General features: G+C 43.6%; 1 protein-coding gene across 1 annotated transcript in view; it reads right to left on the bottom strand.

Annotated features, from left to right (window-relative positions):
- Gli3 (GLI family zinc finger 3) overlaps positions 1 to 13,001 on the bottom strand; it is a 269,599-nt gene extending 256,598 nt beyond the window's left edge. Inside the window, exon 1 of the mRNA XM_028769905.1 lies at positions 12,832 to 13,001. The gene's annotated coding sequence lies outside the window, so the exon portion shown is untranslated. The remainder of the gene's footprint in view (positions 1 to 12,831) is intronic.
- Between the last annotated feature and the right edge of the window lie 975 nt (positions 13,002 to 13,976).

The raw sequence follows: 13,976 nt of genomic DNA on the forward strand, positions 1-13,976 counted from the left end.
ATAAAAAGAAACAAGATGTACTTACCAACTGTAAGGCCCACTCTGAATTGAGAAGTATATTCAGAGAACACAATGAAAAACAAAAAGAAAACAGCAGGGATTGGACAGCACTCACAGCCTACCAAAAGCTGCCCCAGGAGCTGTCCAGCGCAACCTTGGCCAACCTGTACTCACTCTGAGTTCAGAAAGGACAACAGAAGCCCTCTGCTTTTTAAGAAGAAAACAAAACAAAACAAAAATATCCTTTACTCCAGGCATATACACTTAATTTCCAAGGGACCACAGACCCTCTAAAACTCTTCTATGAGCCTGGATAAAAACATCTAAAGAGAAAATTTCCATTGTTGCTTGTGTTTCTAAGAAAAACTCAGAGACAGTTCAATGAGTGAAGCCTTACAACCTGATTTTGATTCCTGGATACTACAAGATGTAAGGAGGTGAATCTTCTCCCCCAAGTCTTCTGAACTCCACATGCACAGTAACACTGACAGTAACATTTAAAAAAAAAATCTCAGGATAGTTCTCTCCAAATTGATTTTATTGTTTAAAATGAGGTCTTACTATACAGCCCAGCCTCGGCTCAAACTCTCAATATTCCTTCCTCAACCTGCACCCACCTTTAGACGACATTTTAAAGTGTACCGCAAGGCTGGGAATGGGCTGGGTGTGGTGCCCAACTTCAATTCCAGCAGAAGCAGGAAAGTTCCTGTGAGTTACTAGTCAGCCTGGTCTACAAACAGAGTTCCAGGCCATCCAGAGCTATACAGCGACACATTGTCTCCAAAATCAAAACAAAGGCCAAGCATACCATAAGAACGATTGAAGCCAATCCATATCCCTCCTACTCCAAGAGTTTCCCTGAATAACCATTTCTACCCAGATTACTATATGCTAAGAGATCTGATTTTCCAGTTCTATTTCTGAACACAATGCATCTGTCATGGACAATAGCATCTAAGAGCCTGTATTTGAAGCACTAATTGTCAATGTTACTGCAGCTTCCAAATAGCTGCTCTACACATTTATATTTGTTCATCACTATGCATGTATCCATGAGAGGACCTCAATTATATTCGTAGGTATAGAATGAATGAAGTGTATTCCAGAACACTGAATTCACAGCTCATAGAACCTATCCTGACTCCAACAGTAATGATAAAGAACTGTGTTTAAGAAATCTTTGCTAAACATACATCTCCCTGCTTCCTCTAGACTGGAAGCCTCATCAGGAGTAGACTTCTATCTTCTCAAGAACTAATATAAAGACAAATGCTTACTGGGTAAATAAAGGTTCACATCAGGGACCGCATGACTTCTAACTCTGCTGTGTCTTGAGTTTTAAACATCCTTGAGCTAGCTACATACATCTTCTTCTATGCTAAATGTTTCATTGAAAACTGGCTAATTCTATAAAAGCTAAAAATTTTACCAGGAATCCTTAATCAAAGCACCCAATTCAGATACCACAATCTTCTCCTCCAAAACTGATTTACAGTTTTATTAGCTGAGTTGGGACAGTTTACTAAGTTTAAAATGCAAAATGGGAATATAACACACAAAGGAACCAGACAGCATCCCATCAAGATAGAAGGTTCCTGGTGAGTACCAACAAGTCACTGAAGTTCCTTTGTAAAACTGAATTTTATGCAGTTTTTGGGTACCCCTTAAGGCAACATTTTAACAATGCAACTCACCCTCCCAGAATTCATCACAATGGAGAAACACTCAAGTGCCAAGAGATACCACCTGAAAGCTACTAATTAATGGTCTTAGAAAATACTAATTCCTGCTCCTGTTTGAAATAGATTTAAAATCTAGGCCCTTAGTAACTTAAAAAGTCTACCCCCTTCTTCTATTTTGACAACTTATTTTTGGATCTCATTAATTAGCAACTAATTATTTAAGTGTAGTCAATGCTTGGTGTAGGGATATAATGTGGCAATTTGCCAAGGCAGACATCTGCTTCCTGTATAGCACTGTAAGTTATATCAGCTTATTTTACTGATAAAAACACAATTTTATCCTTGTCACAAAGAGAAAGCTTTAACACCATGGATGCCCACGCCCCATGTAACTGTTGAAATGGTGACTGTTTCTCCCTTCAGGGTGGCTTTTTCATAGGACATTAAGGGATTTGAAAACACAGACTAGAGTTGACCCTGGCTGTAATGCTAAATTGTGGCAAGCTGAAGCATCACCCTATACCACTCTCAGAGCCTAGACTACCTTAAGCAATAAAGTAGATATAGTATTTAAACTGTAAGAATTAAGGGGAAGGACTAATTTCACTTCATTCCAAATACTTTTCTCTATAAGACACATGCTACTATGTTTTAGATATGAATGAACTCAACACTTTTCCTCTGGAGGCAGTTTCCCTGTTTATAACCCCAGCCTGTCCCCTTCAGTCTTCACCACTGGGACAGTGCATGCAGGATTGCAGGAGAAGATCACTTGGCTTTTTTCTGTCTTGCTTTGCTTTCTTTTCTTTTCTTTCTTTCTTTTTTGGGGTGAGGGTAGGGGTGAGGGTGGGGTCCTAAGTCAGAATCCTAGCAAAAAGGGTAAAGGCAAATCAGCTGCCTAGGAAGTCTGCAACTAGTATTCGCCTCCTGAGGGCTTAAGTTCCACAGGTAAAAAAGAAGGATGAAAGCTCCTTCCTGGAGGCAAAACAACCGAATCTTTTTTCATTCAAGTATTCCAAACCTTTGGTAATTTCCCAGAGGCCAAAGTCCAGAGCACAATTAATTTCAGACCCTTTTTACATCTACTCTCTCCCTTTCTAACAATTTGCCTGAAAGGTACATCTTTTCTTTCTAGATTCCAAATGTGAACGTGCCTCAACCTCCCCTAAAACTGACTACAAAAGTTTTCCAAAGCCACCAGGAAAAACACTTGTAGTAGATATTCACTCTGAACATGACAGGATTGGAGGTAACATTTACCAAAATGAAGAATTTTGTAGGTGGGAGGAACACTACATTTTCAAAGCACTTTCACACAAATGTCCCATTTACTATGGGGATTCTATTGAGCAGGCTGTGGTTGCTGCAGCCCATTTAATTTGAAAGATTTTTAGGGGGGGCAGGTTTCCAGTCCTGACACCTCAGACTGGAGCAACCTCACGCCTCCAACCACTGTGTCTTAATTCCTGTGCACCCACTGTTTTTCAGCACCCCACTAGCCACCCAAGCTCTTGGCTGTCCTGTCCCTCTCAGGAGCTGCATCTCTAGGCCCTGGCTCCACCTCTGAACCACTGCAGCCTTGTCTTTAGAGCTGAAGGTTCTCAAGCCAGGGAGGTAAGGAAGGTGCTGCAGGCAGGGGAGACTTCTGAAAGGCCTTCAGGAGGTTGGCCCAGCAGCTCAATCCCTAAAAGTAGGTCTCCCTTATCAATCTGGGTCAGATTAGTTATCCTGCTCTCCAGGAATAGTTGTGGGCACTTGCAAACTCTCTCTACAGCTGGTCCAGAAAAATGTCCAACAGTCAGTGGGAAGGGGGATTGTTCATTGCATCCATGTAGTCTGAACTAGCTAAATTCAAATAAGTATGACAGTGTGTGTGTGTGTGTGTGTGTGTGTGTGTGTGCACATGCACACAACACGAGCGCACACAAGCGTTGCAATATTATAAAACATTGGGGAACAGTTGAAAATTCTGCAGGAAAACAAATATGTTCATTCACAAAAATGTCTACCATCTATCAACTTGGCCCCTTTCCCAGGCTGCCATGAATAGATGCAGGTGGTAGGAATGGTCAAGGCAGGCACATGGTCTCACTGTCTCTCAGAAAGCCCTCCATGAGACTCAGCCTTAACCACCAGACGCTTCCTGTAATAGTAAAGAATTTTTTTTTTAATCCCAATTCTTAAACCTGCACAAATATCAGCCTCTCCCCTTGGCCGTTCTCTGCGGCAACATCTTTGAACTATAGGCATTCAGGGTTCCTTTACAATCTGAACACTAACATTTTTTTCAGAAGAAAATACCAGTGCTAACCTCACCAAAGTTCAAAGTGGCATTTCTCCTGAAGGATTTAATTGGCTGTAGTTGTAATCTAGGATGGGATGAAACCAGTGCAGTCACAGACTGGCAGCACCCTTTCCAAACAGCACACTGCCACTATCTATGTCCTTAATCCACTTGGTTTTGCTGTTAAGATACCTGAACTTTGGCTGTAACTCTGATAGGGTTTGGTTTGGTTTGGTTTGGTTTGGTTTGGTTTGGTTTGGTTTGGTTGGTTCGGTTTGGTTCGGTTCAGTTCGGTCTGTTTTAATACATTTAAATATTCAAGACAACTAAGCAGAAGGCTAGGTTGAATATAACCTGACCTGCTTCTCAGACATTAGAACATCCACAGGCCCTAGGACATCAGAAGGCAAAGTCATTTCAAGGCTGTAAGCGCCACTCAGAGCAGGCCTAATGTGAGAAATTATTCCCTGTAGCTCAAGAATCTGCTGCTCCAGGAGAATAAGGCTTTTACTCACACCTGTCTGTACACTGTTAAGCTGAATGGTCTCCCTCATATGTTAAATGTTTCAAAAATCCATAATGAAGCGGGCTGAGAAGGGATTTTGGGGGCAGCCTTTCCCTACAGCTATCATAGAAGAGTGATAGTTCTCTCACAGACTACTACTAGGACATCAGTTACTACTTCATGGAAGGAGGAACCATGTTCCTTTTAAATAGGAAAAAAATCCTATTTAATATTTATACCTTCCTGCAGCTATTAAATAACCCATTTCCTAAAGAAAATAATTCCTTCATAGAGAACTTTTTTCCCCAACATAAAGAACAAAGCTAATACTGATTTTAAAGCTTTTTTTTTTTTTTTTAATTTTTATTTATTTATTATATGTAATAAGTACACTGTAGCTGTCTTCAGACACCCCACAAGAGGGTATTAGATATCATTACAGATGGTTGTGAGCCACCATGTGGTTGCTGGGATTTGAACTCATGACCTCTGGAAGAGCAATCAGTGCTCTTAACCACTGAGCCATCTCACCAGCCGCCGATTTTAAAGCTTTTTGATCAGTTTTGGAAGTGAGAAATTGTCTTGAGGTTCAATAAGCAAAACTCAAAGAAGTTAGCCCATTTCTTGTAATCACACATGGAAAGGAAACTTAAGAGGTCTGTAATGTGCTTGAGGTTTTCTTCTGTTCAAAATATCTTTCTGAACCTAAAATCAATTAGTTACGCACGACCTCTGTGACACACCGACAATTCCCAAAATTTCTTGGCTTTCCTTCACTTCCTGTCTGTACTACCTTGCTTTCTGGAGAAAAGGAAGCCCAACTTCATAAGTTCCTAATGAAATATTCATTAATGTTTAAGTACACTATTTTTAATATACAATTATTTCACCTTTATAGGATTACTTCTCCCAAGGTCAAGAAAGCAGAAAACCTCATCTGTGAATAAGAAAACTGAACTCTATCCAAGCTGCCCATCGGAAAATCAAGGGATCCCCAAATCTGCAGTTTATTATGTTTGATCTTCCTTCCTTACATTTGGGATGCTTCTGATTGTAGACAAACAGCATTTTGACAGACATCCCAAAATGGAATTGCTCTGAGGGAAATAACTGCCTGGATCCAATGAACTTGGTTTTCATAAATTATCTAAACCTAAACTTTTTAGAAAGTTATATATTTAAAACCAATCACCAAGGGAACTATTCAACGTGAAAGAAATCATTGTTACTACACTTAAAATCACAAGATGACATTATTGTGCCTTTTCTGGTGTTGATGTAAGAGAAAAGATCACAAGCTTCCTGCTCAGCTGCCAGAGGTGTTTTATAACAAACATTTGAGGGGAGTATGAGGTCTAATACTCAGTGCCACTTCTGAGTTTCCCACAGCTCTTACCACACCAGCCTCCCGTGCTCTGGCTGGCCTGTGCATGGAGGAGAGCAGATGCCCTTAGAGAAACAACAGTGGTGGGAAGCACAGACACCTAAGGTTCCTCTGCATTATCTGGATCCAGACCTTCCCTCCCTAAGAAAACGAGATCAGACCTTCCACATTAGTCTATAAATGACTCCGTAACAGTCTTCCTGCCACATCCATATATATCATAAAAGTGTGAGTGCTTCACTGAGATTTGAAAGAAATAAGCATGTTTGCACAGCAGCAGAAAAAAATGCTATGCACATAGAACTTATATAACTTACAGTGCCTAAGATCCTCTATCCTTACACTAAAGCTTAAGGAGATAGACTACATCTATGAATAATAATTAACTTGTTGTTGTTGCTATAGTTTGAAACAGGTTCTCAGGTAGGCCACATAGCCTAGAACTGATGATAAAGCCCAGGCTTGTCAAAATCTTGTGACAATCCTCCTGCCTCAGCCTTCTGAAAGTTAGGGCTACAGGCATGAGCTATGACACCAGGCTATTAAGTCACACAAGACAAACTGATATTTAGGTATTAAACCAAGCCATAAGTAAGTTACAGATACTCAGCTTGTCTTCATGCAGTTCTTGTATCCTCACTTTACCTCCTAATTGTTAGTGTTTTGAGAGTTAAATCTTAATTACACCTTTAAAACCTAGGTTTTTCAAATTTTAAGGATTTTCAGATCCTTAAAAGATCTGAAAAGTAGCAAGATCTACTTTATAAGAATTAATTACCCATGGGCCACTTATTCTGTAAACTTTCTTATTCAAACAACATTCTCCATCTGACTCATCCTTCAGCCTTTATACATACAAGACTGTCAGTCCAGCCTGCATCAACCGCTACAGACACCCTCAATGAGGCTCTGTGGTGTGGAATTCCATTTCAGCATTCACAGTTCAAACAGCAGGCCTTGCCCTCAGCCGCAAGGCCTGCTACACGTGTCTGGCCAGTGGAGTCCAGGTCTCCACACATCTCAGTCAGTCAAGCTGGCGCATGAGGTTTCTCCACACACTAATAAATCTTTGGAGTGAATTATTCTTTTTTTAAAAACAAATCATAAAATGTAATCAGTAACAAGGCTTAATTGCCTCCTTCCTTCATTAATAAAATCTAAACTCACCTTTTATCTAATTGGTGAGTTTTCCATCTTTTTTTAAATGACAGTATATAATATAAAACACTCTTGTTAGGCATTTTATTGAATCTTCAAAAGAATCCGCTTTAAAAATAAACAAATATGTTATATATTTGAATTTATTTCAACAGAGATTTAAGAATGATACTTATCTCTTATTGTTGAATTAATTCTAGAAGATAAAAATTACACAAGTATACAAATGTGTTATGTCAATAGTTATTGCTGTAACCCCCCTCTCCTCCAAAGCAAAGCAACCCCCTTCTAAATGTTTCAGGCCTGCAACCAATCCAGTTCTCTTCATGTACAATTTAAATGTATAGTGCATGCTACAACAAAACCGTGGTAGGATGCCAACAGGGTCCTTAAGAAAGTTTTCTAAATCACTGGAAAGGAGCTTTGAAAGAAAGCAAGGATTACAGTCAGCTAGAAGGGAGGGAGGGGACTTACCTCAAACCAGCCAAGCAGAAATCACAGCAGTAATTCTACAAGTCGACAGAGTACACTTTCAAAGCTGTAATAGTGTGAAGAAGTGCTGGGCAGCATGGCCTGAAGGCAGCACTAATACACTGATGACTAATGGCTGGGCTAGGGCAGACAATGAATTTGGAGCTTGAAAACGAACAGAAACCATGCAGTACTTTGACAAATGGGCTTTCACGATTTCATTCATTGAATAACCTTTAAACACAAAATTGGCTTGGGTTCTCTTGGGAATGATATGACATGTTGCTGGACAATGATATAAGTATTTTCTTTTTTAATTATGACTCGTACACAAAATGCTAGCATGCCATATAAGAGGATATAGCTTACAGATACCACAGAGGCAGACATAGAACTCAATACAATACTGCCTTTCAGGAGGGGGCCCGCAATGTCCTAGTGCTACCTTATTAACTATGTAATGGCTTTTTCATTCAACTTCCTTAGAAAGCCATAGATTTTCTGAGACGTTTTGTCGGGTTGAAATATACACAACCAGAACAAAAAAAAAAAAAAAAAAAAAAAAAAAACACTTTCAGGTGAAACACACACACACACACACACACACACACACATACACATACACACACACACACACACACACACACACACACACACTGTAGAAAACTACTGTGCATTTAGTATTTCAAATGGAACACTTTTCAGGGGTTAGGCAAAGCGAAAGTGTGGTAGAACAATGCAGACAACAAAGTTTCCAAACAAATGAGCTCATAAAAACACTCCACACCCAGCTTCTTTCCTACAGCTCCCCTCCCCTTCTCCAGACATAATTAGCTTTTCAGCTTAAAAAATAATAAATTTGGCAATTTTTAAAGAGAGAATGAGATATGTAAAGAGTGTCTAAATTAACAAGTACCACTTACTTCAGACAGCATAGCCTTCAAGGGGCCCTAAAAACTTAAGAAAAGGATACTAAGACAGGAAGCTTAGTGAGCTCATAAAACCATGGCTGGAGCCAGGAACACATAGCATATTTAATCTGCAAACTGTGAGAGTCCACAGTGACTTCAGCAAGATCTGAGGCATGCCCTCAAGGTTTGCTGGGATCTGGGATTAGGGGGTTGATAAGAACCTCTACTGCCCATGGACATGTTTTTCTTCTGCAGTTAAACACAAATGCATGGAGACATTTGACTGCTGCTTGGCGTTACTGCTCGAGTTATATAAAAGCTTTTGCAGCTCCTTTTGCTGTCAATATATCAAAGTTTAAAAAAAAAATCATCAAAGTGTGAAATTTCATTTAAAGTCTTCACCAGTCTACAGCTCTATTTCACAGGCCCATCAAATAAAAGTAAAGATGAAAAATATACTGGAAAGTACTTGAGAAAGTTTGCAGCAGCACCCGGCCCTGTTGTAGTTTATTGTCTGCCTCTATTTGCTTTGAAAGTAGAAGAGATCAATTTCCATGTAGAAAACTGACAACGTGAAGGGAAGAGCAGCAGCTTCTCCAGGGCTTTAATGAGAAGACAACCTGAAATCATTATTAGAGAACCTTTTGTTTAACAAATACATGTATGTGTTTGTTCTGTAGCCATTTCAGCCTTTGATTGCCTCTCGATATAAAAGTTGGCAGAAAATTCCTTAAATCTTCCAAAGCAAATCAGACCAACCTCAGAATATGAATGCCAGGAGACCTAAAACCTCCTTCAAAGAACTCTTCAGCTGGGGATTTACAACAATTGCAGAAAGAAGAAAAGTCTGACTTTTAAGATAATCTACTATCGTCTAAAAGCATTAACATTCCATTACTAAGGTTTTCCTGAACATTTCATGACTCATTGATTCACATTTTCGAGACTGATTTTTCTTAGAACATTGCTGTCTCCATATAAGTGAGTGCATACAACAGTGAGCACTAAACTGTTTCCTTTCATAAGCTTCCAAACTGTCCTCAGAAATCAGGGAGGGGAATGCAGCAAGCAGGATGGATGCCTTACAGGAGATTCACTTCTAAATGCCTGAGCCCAGAGGAAGTCTGTAACTCTTGCAGCATGCAGGTCATTAAGAAAACTTCACTGGCTTCAAAACAAAGGAGAGTCCAACTTTTAGGCTTTTGGAAACCAATTGATAAATTAACAATTCTTTCATCAAGTAAGTAATGAAATAACTCAACAGAGCCATTTTTCTTCAATGCTGAATTTTCTCCTGTCTGTCTGTGGTCCTTTGCAAATTAGACATACAATAAAAACTGTATGTATAGCAGAGTTCAATCAAGGAGTACGAGCGTGTAAAAAGCAAAGGGAATTGGTAGGCATCTGAGCTAAACCTGCCAGTCTATTAGCAATAAAGCAATCTATATCTTTTAAAGTGTTTCTGCCTGTGTGAAATTTCAGCAGACACCTCTTGCATTGAACTTATTCATGCATCTAAACCAAAGCTTCCCTAGGCTGACTTCAAGAATTATATACCCTGAAAGGATCTCCCCTTAGGCGGAGAGTTTCTAATTAAATAGCTTTTAGTGTAAAATAAACTCTCTGCTCTGTATAAATATGCAATTTCAGCTAATTTAAATGTTATTTCATGTTTGTTTTAAGGTCTGACTATAATCTAACTGGCCACAGAGCTTGTGGACCAGATTGTTAAAGCCAATATTTCCTAACATAAACAAATCCTGTAGATACTCTGCACAGTTTACATTGTTAAAACCAATCACCACAGCCTTAATATATCCTCTACTGCGCTGCCTTAGAAAAATGAAGTGATTCTGAGGTTTTCACTATTTTAAAACATAGCATTTTCCTGCTTCAAAATAATCTTGACACATGTAATTAAGAAACTGTCAGACTATTATTAATTTTTAATTTAAAACCCAAATGAAATAATTACAGGAATCAATCAATAAGGCACCTATTCAAATTACAGAGCAATTACATAAATACTCAAAATTAATACTTTAGGCCAGTTCTTGAAGAATTTCGTCTATAAACTCGTGAAGACATCAAACAGTACAACCTTATGACATGAGAATGAAAGAAGGGTTTCCCCTAAAATAGACTAAAATGATATTATTTCAGATGGCATGGCACAGCCCCCCTTCCCCCAACCATGCCCAATGCTCTCAAGCTGCAACTCTTTTTCTAGAAGTTATTTCCACCAGACATGCATATTTCAGAAAGTGAGAGACAGAGAGAAGAAAGAAAGGAAGAGAGAGAGAGAGAGAGAGAGAGAGAGAGAGAGAGAGAGAGAGAAAGAAAGAAAGAAAGAAAGAAAGAAAGAAAGAAAGAAAGAAAGAAAGAAAGAAAGAAGCCAGCCGCCTCATCCAAGTTCTGCACAAAACCGTTTTTTGGGGGGGGGGGTAACCACTTGAATGTTCAGCACAGTGCATGTACTGGGCTGTGAAAAGCTGTAATTGAGGAGGAAAAGGAGAGGAAAAGAAGGGCACGAGGTGTTTTTGGAACTAATAATACCAGCGGGGCTAATGGCACTGCCCCTGTATTTGCACAGCGGCCGGCCCTCCATACCTCGGACTAAAGAGTTCTTTTACTTGAGGACGACAGTCCATCATTTCAAACTGAAGTGGCAGCTGGAAAATGTGGAACAGCTGGCACAGAGCTGGGAGAAAATGTTTTACATAAATATATGTACATATAAACTGGCAGAGGGCCATGAGCACTGTACCCAAGGCCAGAATCTACAACCAAGTTGGGGGAGGAGGGAGGGTAAACGCAGTGCAGGAAAACTTCCCTAAGTGGTCTTTACCCTCTTTCTCTCTTTCTTCTCTCTCTCTCTCTCTCTCTCTCTCTCTCTCTCACACACACACACACACACACACACACACACACACATAGCCAAGAAAGCCTGGGGGAGTGTTGGGTGTAGTATGGCTTGGTACTCAAAAAGGTGCACTCCGGGACACAGGCACAAAGTTCACAGAAGGATACTAAGTTCATCAAAGGATAATAAGCAAAGGCCGGGCCGAGTGTGAGGGCATGTGGCCATCTGCTGAAAAGTCGCCTCACCAACTATTCAAGTAAGTGTATGATCAATATTAACTCCGCCACATCCTCAGGCCCCGCTGCAACTCCAGAAAGTAAGTGTCCCAAGCAGAGTAGAGTGATCCATGCCCAACTCTGCTCTGCAAATTCGGCCTCTTGATTACTGCAAGGGCCATGGCTACTTTTCTTTCTTTCTCTTTTCTTTCTGCTCTACCTCTGGAAAGGAAGAGACAGAATTCCAAATCACGCACAGATGGTACAACTTTCACTTTTCCTCTCCCACCGCGGAGGCGCGCCCTCCATCCGCTCACCCTGCACCCCCACCCTCAGAAGTGAAGGCGGGACCCGGGAGAGCGGGGCAGCGGCGGCCCGGCGCATCCCCAGGCGCTGCGCGCAAGCTGAGCTGCCACTTGCTGGGGCGCGAGGACCAGCCGCAGCTCCGGGTTCCCCAAGCTCTGCGCAGCACTTGGCGAGGAGTAGGCGCGGGCGCGGGCGCTGCCGCTGCAAACTTGATCTGCGCACCCTTGGGCAAGAGCTCTGCAGTTGGGAGCATCGAGACCAGACCCCAAGAGCGCGGGAAGGCGCGAGCGCACAGAAGCCGCTCCGACGCCGCCAGGAGGCTCGACAGGGCGGGCTGCGGGGTCCGCAAAACAAAGAACTTCAAGCGGGACGTACCTGCGGCTTTGGCTGTCAGGTCCCAAATCCACAGACCCGCGCCGGCGGAGCGGCAGACGGCTCGGGCTACCGTGGATGGCCGGACTGATCGCAGTGTGCGGCCGCAGCGGGCATGGTGTGGCGCGGGCCGGCGACGGGACGAGCGGGCGCGGAGGGGAGCAGCAGGCGGGCGGACGAGTGTGCGGGCGCCGGCGGCGCGGCCCGGTCCGCTCCCTCCCGCCGCTGCAGCCCGCGCATCAGTTTCAGGGATCCTGTAATCTGATCCCTCTGAGTCACCGGCCCTGAGTGACAGTTCTGATTTGGTTCAACCGCGGGTGGGAGGAGAAAGAGAAAGAAAGGAGCCCCCGACCGTCAAGTCGACTTTCAACGACTAGGGCCCGTCCAGGCCAAGCGCCCGGGTTGCAAAAGTTGAGCTGCGCCGCGCGCGCCCTTCGTGCTCCCCTCCGCGCGCTCCTGCGCTCCTCCTCTTCCCCGCCCTCCTTCCCCAAGTTTTCACAGATGTGGTCAGACTCTCCTCTCCTTCCCGGCTCCTTCTTCCCTCGCGCGCCCCCACCCCCGCCCGTCCCTCTAATTTCCGCCACTCGGAGGAGCGCTGGGGGACGCGCCGAGCAGCGGGAGGACGCCGCCGCCGCAGGGGGCGAAGTTGGTTAAAAACTTGGGAGTACTGCTCGTCTTACTTTGCTTTCCCGCTCCTTCCAGGCCGCGCCCGGCGGGGTCCCGCTCGGCGCGCGGATCCCAGTGCGCTGCGCTGCGGGCGGCACTGAGGCCGCGCGTCGGGCCGGGCAGGGCTGGCGCGGGCAGCCGGGAGCCACGCGCTCCACCGCCTCTGCCCCTCCCGGGTCCTCACACAGACACATCCAGGCCTGCTCCTCCTCTTCCCCCTCCTTGACCCCGCGCCCGCGCGGCGCGCCAGGCCCCACCCACCCGGCAGGAGGAAGGGGCCCGCGGGTGATGTCACCCGAGCCCTCCAGGCCTGCGCTCCCGCGCTGCTGAGCAGCCGGGGCTCGCGCGCCGCGGGCGCTTCACCCATGCCTTCTCTCTTCTCTTTCCCCCAACCCCCCGCTTTCGGGTTGGACTCCCCTTCCTTCTCCAGAGACCTCACAGATCACCACTGCCCCACCCCCGCGCACCTCCTGGTACTTTTCCCTAGGCCAAGCCTGAAACTTCCTCTCGCGGGATGATGCTTTTGAAAGTTGAGGACTTTCCTCCCCGTTGCGTTCAACTCTGTCTGGGAAGTCTCACCGTACAGCCTGCTGTCCCCAATGGGCCACTTTATAAAAGACACAAAGACGGGAGCTGGGAGCCCGGACTTGAACGGGGTGCTTTTCCTTAAGATGCCGAGTGCCTGTCCTTGATTTCTTTTAAAAGACTCCTGTTACTTCAACTGGCCAGTCCACACGCATCTCTCTCTCCCCATCCAGGTACTCACCCCAACCTGTAACTTGGAAGGGAGGATCTCAAGGGGGAGGAAGAAAGAAGAAAACCCAAGAGACATTCCAGAATACCGGAGTAAGCAAGCGGTCGGCCTACCTACCCAGCCAGAAGTGCCTTGGTGCTCAGGGTGCTCTGGCGGCTGTCTTGAAAGCAGAGAGTGGGTGGATGAATAGCTATTATAATTTGAAGAGCATTTAGAAATTCACATGCTTAACTGGAGAAAAATTTTTAACGGAATTGACAGTAGTATTCGTTATTTGTTTCTGGTAACTTGTTGCTTATGACAAAGACAAAAGCGGAGAGTGGCTTAAGCTTTCTTTCTGTGTAGAAGCCCTGGAAATAAAGGAGTGCTCCGGCTATGTCTTTAGCCATTTCTAAGCTTTCTCGT

Source organism: Grammomys surdaster, unplaced genomic scaffold (genome assembly GCF_004785775.1).
Source record: "Grammomys surdaster isolate TR1022 unplaced genomic scaffold, NIH_TR_1.0 194, whole genome shotgun sequence".
In the NCBI taxonomy this organism is placed as follows: domain Eukaryota; kingdom Metazoa; phylum Chordata; class Mammalia; order Rodentia; family Muridae; genus Grammomys; species Grammomys surdaster.